This window comes from Tamandua tetradactyla, chromosome 5, assembly GCF_023851605.1.
Source record: "Tamandua tetradactyla isolate mTamTet1 chromosome 5, mTamTet1.pri, whole genome shotgun sequence".
Lineage (NCBI taxonomy): Eukaryota > Metazoa > Chordata > Mammalia > Pilosa > Myrmecophagidae > Tamandua > Tamandua tetradactyla.
Window position 1 is genome coordinate 132,667,465 of NC_135331.1, and position 10,851 is coordinate 132,678,315.

General features: G+C 35.8%; 1 long non-coding RNA gene across 1 annotated transcript; it reads left to right on the plus strand.

Annotated features, from left to right (window-relative positions):
* Nucleotides 1-604: 604 nt before the first annotated feature.
* Nucleotides 605-5,948, plus strand: LOC143682750 (uncharacterized). The gene is made up of 3 exons (XR_013175265.1): nt 605-742; nt 5,018-5,205; nt 5,839-5,948. It is a non-coding gene; the product is annotated as an uncharacterized LOC143682750 (long non-coding RNA).
* The last annotated feature ends 4,903 nt before the right edge of the window (nt 5,949-10,851 follow it).

The window sequence follows — 10,851 nt, forward strand, 5'->3', positions numbered from 1 at the left end:
TCTGGCCAGGCCATGGTCTGATGATGTCCTAGAGGCAGCCGTCCTCATCTAAGACCATGGAAGATGCCACATAAATCAGACAGAGTTGATGGGTCCCAAGAAAGAAAACCAGCTCTGTCTAAATCTAGCCAAAATTAAATTCACTGTAAAGCTGGAGAATCAGGCTTAATGAATAGCCTTGTGGGGGTGCTTAATAGATGCCAAGAGCTGTACTCAGCATTTTACATAGATTGTCTCATTTGATCCTGGCCATAACCATATGAGGTATGTTGTCATGTTACAGCAGAAGAGTTAGAGGTATTGAGAGTTAAGTAATGGACTGTTACACAGCTCCTGTGGCTCAGGGCCCAGAATAGGGACCACAACTGCTTTGGGACTTGATGGGTAAGGAAGTACTCAACTGCTTTTCCTGGAAGAAGCTGCTGTACTAAGTGTCTGCTAGCCAGTTTTTAGATCCTGAAGTTCTCTATTCAAAATTCAAAGCTCCATGAAAGGCATCCCATTCACCTAACCTGGGTCTTAGACAAGGATTGCAAGGTAATTTGAAAGGGTTCCTACCATAATACATGCAATGAGGTATAGCTTATTTCACAATGGGAAAGGCAAATGCTGTTAGGAAGGGGAAATGAGTGCTGGATGATCCTCTAATTGAAATCTCAACTCTTAGAAAAGACCAAAGATAAGAAGAGCTCCAGAAGAACTAGGAAAGAGGAATGGAACCAAAGTTTTTAGGATTAGGAAGGTGAGCACCAAATCATTTACCTAGAATATCAACTGTTACGGCAGCCTGCTTTTATGATGCATGCATACATTACACAGCCACTAAGGGAAAGGTCAGGAGGAACTAAACCCATATTGTAAATGAGAAGAAGATAGGGTTAGTAAACCCTATTTCCAGTTCATTTAAGCAAATACTCAATTACAAACCATATACCACAGTGCTCAGGTAGTGGTATAATTCTTTTCCTACTTAAGACATTGATGAAACCCACTAATGAGAGACTTTCATGAAATTCTTATCTGATGAGTGACTGATTCTCTCTAAGAGAAAGTGTGCATACAAGGTGTACTTGTGATCATTTATATTTAACCAAAATATTTGGTAAATTTTGTTTATAAAATTTATTCCCATTGTGATTATTTTATAGCAAATCCCTTTGTTTTTGTCCCAGGTGTAAGAACCCTAATGGGGTAATTTGGGGCTAAAAATATTAATGTACTGTTGTAGGTTGAGTTGTGTCCCCTAAAAAAAGATATGTTGAAATCCTAATCCTTAGTACTTCAGGATGTGAATTTATTTGGAAATAGTGTCCTTGCAGATGTAATTAGTTATATTAAGGTGAAGTTGTACAACTGGATTAAGGTGGGCCCTAAATCCAATGTGGCTAGTATCTTTATAAAAAGAGACATTGAGACACAGAGACACAAGGGAGAAAGCCATGTGATGATGGAAGCAGAGATTGGGATGATGCATCTATAAGCCAAGGAATGCCAAGGAACCCCAGCAAACAACAGATGCTAGAAGAGGTGAGGAAGGATTCTCCCCTACAGGTTTCAGATGGAGCATTACCCTAAGAATACCTTGATTTTGGACTCCTAGCTTCCAAAACTGTGAGGCAAGGTATTTTTGTTGTTTAAAGCCCCCAAAGGCATTAAAGTTAAAAAGAATAGTTTAGTCACCACCCAGCACTACTTCTCCCAGCTTTCTAGATGCAAATGACTTCAATACTTTTAAGATGCATCTTTTGTAAAAATATAGCCACATAACCATTTCATGATTTATCACTTTTAGACTTTTTCTATTTTCATTCTAAGTTTGATGAGTATTTTAGCTTCCACCTCCTTGTCTTCTAACCATATCATATCCATATAATTATAATTGTATAATTATTCATTAAAATAATATTTAGTGCCTTCATTGTTATAACAATTTAAATATTGTTTATTTCTTATCTAAATAGTATCTATGATTTTATTTTCTTTCTCATTTGATTTTTTTAAATAATTGCACCATCATTTATTTTATCAGGAAAAGTATTGCCAACTTTCTCTGTTAGATATTTCTCAATACAATTTCCCCTCTGGACAATATATTAAATAATTTATTACTTCAATTAATATTTTCTGGAAACATCTTCCTGGGACTCTCTGACTTCTTCCGGCCTGAAGGAGAGCGTTTTTCGACAGTTGCATAGTATTTGTCCTGGGAATTCTTGCTTTTTTTGCTTGCATGTTAGTCTTTCTTATTCTGGATTTATTCTTCATTTGTTGGTAGATGCTTTTCTGTTAGTTTCCTGAGAATAGGTCCATGGAGGTAAATATACAGGAATCTGTCTTTATTTCTCCTCTCACTTCATTGACAATATAAATATAAATCTAGGTTGAATTTCATTTTCACTCAAAATTTTGAAAGCTTTGCCTCATTGCCTTCTAGCTTTTAGTGGTGCTTTTGAAAAGTCTGACACGATTGGTTTATTTTATCTTGTTTGTGTGATCTTGTTCTCTTTAATGGAGTTTTTAGAACTTTCTTTTTCTCATTTTAGTTTGACATTTTACAATAATGTGCCTCAATATTGGCCATCTTAGTTTCATTTTGTTTTTGTTTTATTTCCTCCAACTGTCTGGACCCTTGTTGGGCCTTTTTCATTTTGTGATATAGAGATTCTTTGGTTTTAGAAAATGTTATTATTTTTTCAATGGTTTCCTTTCTTCTAAGTTGTCTGTTTTCTGTTTATGGAATTCCTATCGGCTGCATATTTTGCATTGTGGATTAATTATTTCTTTCTTATTTTTTAACTTGATTTCCCCCATAGCTTTTGGAGGATTTCCTTTATTATATATTTCAAACCCTCTATTGAATTATCATGTAATTTTCAGTTGTCATTGTTTTTGAATAGGTCTTTCTTTTGAATGTTCCCCTTTCATAGCAATATATTCTATTATTGGGTGCAGTGTCTTTTTTTTTTTTTCCACTTCCTGTATTGTCTTTTATTCTTGTGAAATTATTTCTTCTCTTTTCCTCTGCACTTTTGTTAAAGACTTCCCCCAAAGGTCTGCTGAGTTTGGCCATTCATTCTAATTTATGACTCAGATGCTAACAAGCTGATAGCAAGCTGTGTGTGCACCAGCAGGGCTGGAAGACTGGTGGAAACTTGGTTTTGCTGAAGTACTTCCAGCTTTCTATTGGAAAGCTCCGTGTCAGTTTCTGTTGGTGTTTCTATGGGTAGCTAAATTTCTCCATACAAGAATCTTTTAACTGTTTGCCTGTGCTGGGGTAGAGTGGAGATGGGAAGCTGAGCTTTGTAAAGATACAGTTGCTGGCATTCTGGAACTGGGAGAGGGAAGGTGATAGTTCAGAGTATTTCATCTTACAGAGCAGGGGCTTTGAATTCATCCTTGTTTTCAGTTTGATCCTTCCTGTTCCTTTTGTTCCCAAATTCAGATCCACAGACTAAATCTCAATCTATTTGAGAGAGGATAATCACTTTGGGATTGCTTATAACTTTGAAGAGTTCCCCCATTTTAAGCCTTCTTAGTTCACTGTGCCTTCAGAGGTAACTGGTTCTTCTAATTCCTGAGTTTCAGGGATTTTCGTACTCTGCAGAAACTCACACTGCAGCCTTTAAGTTCGACCTTCGTGCCTTCTCCTGAAGGCTATTTATAATTTCTTCAGAACTATTACTTCTTCATCTTTCGTGATTTAAGTTTGCAGTTGTTTTCACAGTTTACCAAAGATAGATTTGTACTGTTTCTTTTTTCCTTCTTGCTTTGAGCTGATGTTCAAGAGAGGAGGGCAGAAGTCTTCACCCCTATTTTTGCTTTTTGTCATGTATGCTTTTCTGTTTTGGTTCTACTCCTTTGACTGTTCTTCTGGCTGATGGGTCCTGTGTTTTTCACTGCCAGTGTCCTATTTTTGGGCGGGGGCGGGGGGCAGATGTTTTTAAACCATTGTTTTTCTTCTGGTCTTTTCTCTACAGCTCTATCTTCTACCTTTGAAATCATCTTGTATGTGGTGGTTTGGAGGTTTAATTTTTCTGTTTCTTTTATAGCTCATACTTTTTTTAACATTTAACTTTTGTTTGTATCTTTTGTTCTCCAGAGATTTAAAACTTTTAGAATGTAATATCCATGTCCTATGTATTCATTTAAGTCCAATGACATCCTCAAAAAATGTCACTATGAATTAATAAGATTGACATCATGAATTGTATACAGCAGTTAGTCTTATTATTTGTTGTAGTCATCACATATATGGTGTGTGAGGATGTATGTGACCTAGGGTGTGTGTGTGTGTGTGTGTGTGTGTGTGTGTAATGTTTGGCACTGTCATAAGAAATATGTACCATTCTTATAGGGATGCAGTTCACACATCTCCTATCCCTATAAATAAATATATAATGTGGAATGTAGTTAAAATAAACACACATACATAAGAATTACAAGGAATATACCATTCCAACTATGGTGGCACTGGTTTTAACCTCTAATCTTTCCACTATAATAGAGTCTCATAAGCCCCAGTTCTAACCTGGTCTTCTTTTTGTTGTGTTTGGATTCATCTGGGCTGCTGATCAGCTTCTGTGGCTTGAGCTTCACATCACACTGGCTAATTCATCAAGATCTGAGTTTCTCTATCTATAATTGCTCAGAGTTCAGCTTCTATGACAAACTTATACTTGTATTTCTCTAGATATTTTGGTTGCTATGTGCTATTTCAAACATGTGAGAAGGTTAAAATTATTACTCCTCTCTGATGGAGTTTATGATTTGGTATTCAAAATAGCATTCTTTTCTACCAAAGCAAATAGTTCACTAGTTGGGGATGTCAGAGATTTTTCAACGCTCGTCTGAAATTCTTACACTCTGGGGGTAATTGTGGTCCATTGTATCCCCTGAAGAGTTTTGCCAACTTTTAAATTCTCCTCACAGGTGGGTTTTCCCCTAGCTTCACCTTCCCTCCAGGTTTGATTTACTGGAGCTCAGTCGGGTGAGGATGTTCTAACTTCTTTCTTGCCAGATTGAAGAGGCTATCATCTCAACTTTAAAAAGTATCAGAAAAATTACTTCCTACATCCACAGCCCTGATCACTGCTTCACAATGATTGTGGCCTATCTATCTTTTCTCTAAGAGAATACTCTTAAGCAGTAGAGTAAGACCATTAAGATCTTGGGTTCTGTGGTCAAGAACGGGATTTGTGACTTTGGGTGAGTTTTTATATCCTTAAAATGGAGATGATAGATTAGTACTATCTCTATTATTAGGTTGTTGTGAAGATTAAAATGTTAATACATTTAAATTACTAAGAGAAGTAACTGCTACACACTAAGAGTTAACGTTAGCCATTATTAGATGATATTTATAACTTTGTTGAAGGGCCTTGTTTTTAACAGTATTTTTCAGTAATATTAGGAATTGCTTAATTAAGTCAGGCATTCTCATAGATTTAAACTCCAAATGACTTTCTCAGTAGTTGATTAACTATGCTATTTACTTTCATATGTGAAGTGAGGTTTCATAATTAATAAAGATGATTGAGGCAAACTGAGAGTCTAGGGATTATATCATTCTCCTGTTTTAGGCAAAAAAAGTTTGTTATAGAAATAATATGAATAGATTTGACAAGTTTTGATAAAATGAAAGCCTGATATCAGATATTCTTCTTAATAAAATTAAATAACCTATGGTTTATGAATTGACCTAATAATGAATCAGTTCATAAAGCATAAAAATTCTGGTTTACGCTACTCCTATCTTGGTGAAATATGTAAACTCGGAAATACTTGTTTTGATTTCAAGTAAAACAAATAATGAACTATATATATTTTTTCTTGTTTTAGAATGAAAATGAGGAAGAAAGGAGCTGTTTAGATAATTAGCAACTTAAAGAATGAGAGTTAACTAATTTATTGATGCAACTCCCTTTCTAATAAACAAAAATATATTAAACAATTTTGTTCTTGACATTTTCCTTCAAAGATGAGAGAGGATGCTTTTGGTGGGGATGGATGCACTGTGATTAGACGTGTGTTTCCGGACAGTCCAGTTTAATTTTCATTTTAAAGTCTAACCAAAAAGTAACTCTGTTTGCATAAACCTAATTTAACATTCCTCTTCTTTAACCTACCAAGTGAATAATGTACTGAGAGCATTGAACCATCAAGCAAAGATCCTGAGCATTCCACATTCACGGCCTGTATTTTGTGGAAGAATTCAGGATAAAGCAAAATGTACTCTCTCTACTGCTCATGAACTTTTAATCCACTCTTCTCTGATTTGTGTTCCCTCACTCTACCGAAACAACCCCACAAAGACCACCTCTGTTCTCCATCTGCTCAATTCTCAGTCCTCATCTTCCATGGTCTCTCAGAAGCTTTATTAGTTGACCTTGCTCTTCGCAAAACACCTTCCCCATCTATGAACTCCAGTTTAGAACTGAAGACAATGTTTCAGAGATTCTCTAGCCAAAAAAGTAAAAAAAAGAAAAAACAGAAAAAATAAATCTACAAAAGAAAAAAAAGTAAATAGTGCTTAATAAATATTTATTAAGTAATGAAACTGTTGCTACACATTGATTTTTAGGACAAGATTTTGCCTCATGAAATGAAGTAAAGATATATGTTTCCAGTCCTAAATATTTGCTATGGTATTTTTAAAAAGTTGCATGTACAACTTCAGTTTATCCCAGATAAATTTCATCTTCTTAGATATAAGTCAACTTTGCAGTGTATAGAGATCATTTTAGAACTGATTCTGTCACTCAATATATTTGTTGTACTCCCGGCTTCATGCCTTCTGCAAACTTAGTAAGAATTCCTAAGGATTCAGTTCTAAACTGGAGTTCATAGATAGGGAAGGTAAGACAACCATAATTTATGAAAAATGTTAGAAAGACTTGTGAGAGGTTGGCCTGGATAGAAGACATAGAGAGTTAGTTCTAAAATGGGGGGAGATAAAAAGGATTTACAGCTCTGGAAGGAAGGATCAAGACCAACAGATAGATGTTACATGGAAATAGCTTGTAGCTCAACGTAGAAATAACCATTTAGCAATAAGAACTGCTTTGAAAAACAGAATGTGCTGCCATGTTAAGATTTTTCAAATATTGGGATGTTCAGATAGAGTTAGGTGAGGAATGGTCATGAATGTTGTAGGGAGGATTCCTTCACAGGTAAAAGTTTAGATCTTTAATTTGCTTTCCAACTTTCATGTTCATTGCTCATGTAATTTTCAGTTGTTTGCTTTTGGCAAAGCCTCTTTAATTCTCTTAAACTAAAAACAAAAGTTATCTTAAATGTTTTTTGATGGCTCCCCAAAATTCTGGCTGCTATCCTGATTTCCATCAGACTGTAAAATATAAATGCTCACATAATAGACTTATGGTTTCTTAAAATATTATTTTTGAATTTCGTTTTCATTTTCTCTCCATGTTTTTGCAAATGAACTGAAAATTCCCAGTGTCAGCTCAGATTGAACTAAAGATTTCTTATTTTTCACTCATCTTCCATTTTAGATACTATTATTTTTTACCTTCTTCAGTACTCAAGGTACATATTTTTATAGAAATTTTTCATTAGTATTCTTGTGGAAAATTATAAAATTATGTCACTTCCTTTCCTTTTCTAAATTTTTCTTTTGTTTAAAAAGTGCTGTAGACATTGATGTCGTATTAGCTCTGTAACCTCTGCTATAATTATTTTAATTTGTGAGGATTATTTCTTTATTGGGTACAGTAAACAAATATAGTTCCCTTACCACAATCATGTGTCTTAAAATACTCTCCTGTATTTTTTTTTTCTTCTTCTTGCTGGAGTTCTGTCTCCCATAACAATTTAAGGAGAATCTTTGAGTGATAAAAACTTCTGAGGTCTTTTATGCCTGTGAATATCTTCATTTTACCTTCTTACTAAATGATAGTTTTGCTGGATATAAGGTTTAGATATATAAGGTTTAAAAAAGCCTTTTGAAGATATTCCTTGTTGTTTCTTTAGTTATAGTGTCCTTTTAAGAACCTAATGTCATTGTGATTTTGTGATATTATGTTGAAATGAATAAAATTTGTATATGAACAGATTTATTGCTTTGTATGCAGAACTGATAGTCGCCAAATTGACAGGAAGACACAGGTACTTTCTTCATGTTTCTGAATGTTCAATTTTCTTATTTATTTATGTTTTTTTAACCTTTCATTCTTTAATTCTGAGAAATTTAGGGGTATAGTTTAAAATATTTCCATTCTCACATATTTTTCTCTTGTTTTGACATTACCATTTGTTTTAATTTGCTAAAGCTGCCAGAATGCAACATGCCAGAGATGGATTGGCTTTTGATAAGGGGATTTATTTAGTTAAAAATTCATCGTTATTCTGGGCCATGGTGGCTCAGCAGGGAGAGTTCTTGCCTGCCATTCCAGAGACCTGGGTTCGTTTCCTGGTGCCTGCCCATGCAAAAAAAAAAAAGAAGGTTATTCAGGAGAAGGCAGCTAGCTTTTACATTAGGTTCTCTGTTTCATGGGAAGGCACACAGGGATGTCTGCTGGCCTTCTCTCTTGGCTTCTGAGTTCCAATGGCTTTCTCTGGGCAATTCTTTTCTGCATCTCCAAATGTCTGGGCTGAGCTGTGAATGCTGAGATGGGGTATGCTGAGCTGCTGAGATCTCTTCTGACCTCTCTCTTTTAAACCTCCAGGTAATTAAATTAAACCTCATTCACTATGGAAGTCATTCCCTTTAGCCAATTGCAAATGTAATCAGCCATTGATGAATTTCACATACCAATGATTTAAGTCCACAGAAACAAAATAATGGGGCATCATCACCTGGCTCAAGTTGACCTGCATCTAATTACCACATGTCCACCCCTTGTCAACTTGGTGACTATCATCAGTTCTGCATACAGTGCAATAGATCTGTCTATATACAAGATATATTCATTTCATCACAACATCACAAAAGCCTTAAATCATTTCAGTAACAATACAAATACAATACAAAATTAAAACCAATACAAAATCTCAATGAAATCAGCAACAAGCATGATCTGTTCTAAGGTAAAAATTCTCTTCTGGCTGTAGACTTTGAAATTCAAAGTAAGTTATCTGCTGCCAATATACAAGGGATGGACAGACATAGGATACATGTTGTCATTACCATAGGGAGAAATCAAAAGGAACACAGGGGTCACTGGGTTCAAACAGTTGTGAAAACCTACAGGGCAAACTCCATTGGACTTCAAAGTCTGAGAGTCACTTGTCCTCAAGGACAGTACGACACTTTTCAAGGGCCTATGCAGTGGCTTTGCTCTCTTCAAACACTGGGGTGGTTGCAATCTTGGAGGACATGGGAGGCCACCTTTTTCTAGGTGCCACTCTCTCCAAGCTTTGGGACAGCACCTAGGATCTTTGCCATCTCCAGGGCATGATGTTCAAGCCCCCTAGAGCAATAGGGTGGCAGTTAGTCTCCCCAATTCATCCCCAGTTTATGTGCTCCACCCTTTCCAATGCCTGGGGTGGTACAACTCTTCTTGAGAAGTGAAGCAGAAGGTCTGCTCTCTGCTCTTGGGACAAACTCACCTCTCCACATATATGGGGGCATCTATTCTTCTGGTCCAAGGTTTGTTGGCTTCAGACCTTAGCTTCTATGGTTCTCTTACAGCAAACTCCATTTGGTCCCTTTTCTGTCCAAACTGGCAGTGGTTCCATCTATGCCAATACTTTCTTCAAAGCACCCTAGGCCTTCTCTATCAAGCACCTCATGATTGCTCCAAAATCTTCCCCTTATCCATTTGAAAAGCTTTTCCAACATGTTAGGGATCTGCGAACTGCAGCTAGCTTTCATCTGAGTTTCTGTTTCATGGGAAGGCACATGGCAATATCTGTTGGCCTTCTCCCCTGGCTTCTGGGTTCCAGTGGCTTTCCCCAGATGATTCCTTTCTGCATTTCTAAATGTCTTGGCTGAGCTGTGAGTGCTGAGATGAGGTATGTTGAGCTGCTGAGCTGCTGAGCTTTCTTCTGACCTCTCTCTTTTAAGCCTCCAGCTACTTAAATTAAACCTTACTCATTGTGGAAGGCACTCCCCTTAGCTAACTGCAGAAAGTCAGCTATAGATGAATTTCACATACTGATGATTTAAGTCCACAGAAACAGGACAATGGGGCATCATCACCTGGCCAAGTTGACACTTAAACATAACTACCATACTATTAAAGTAGAGATATCTTACTTTCCTTTGCCCAAAAACAAAATTGGTTTTTAGAATAAGTTGTTTGCAATGGTGACAAAAAATAATAAACAGAGTTGCAATAAATAGGAGTTAGGCATTTAGCATTCCATGGATTTTTCTAAGAATTTTGTCATTAAATATCAAAACAATTCTATGACATAGGTATTTTTACTTTTTTTATTAACTAAGAAAAAGCTTAACTCAAAAGTCATTTGCAAACCCCTGCAATCAAACCCTTTACTTATATGTCACTGTAGCTCTCATGTGTGAATCCATGAGATAATTAACTAATTTCAGGAGCAATGCTTTGAATATAGTATTAAATGAAATAAAACGTGTGCTTTTTTATACTGAGGAGTTTATTCCTTTTTTTTTGCTGTTCACTATTTCCATTAGAAATCCAATCCTAATGTACTTAATTGACTCTGATAGTCAGTTTGAAGATATTACATTTGAAGAAGCAAATCCAGCAAAAAGGCAAATAATGCAAAAATTCATACCAGGATCATGGTTTTAACAAGATAGTAGACAAATATAATAATTGGCACATACAATCAATCAGGCTTTCTTGAATTTTGTAGATGTGCAACCTAAACATGCCATGTGTCAAAGCTATGCTGAGAAAATTCCCATTT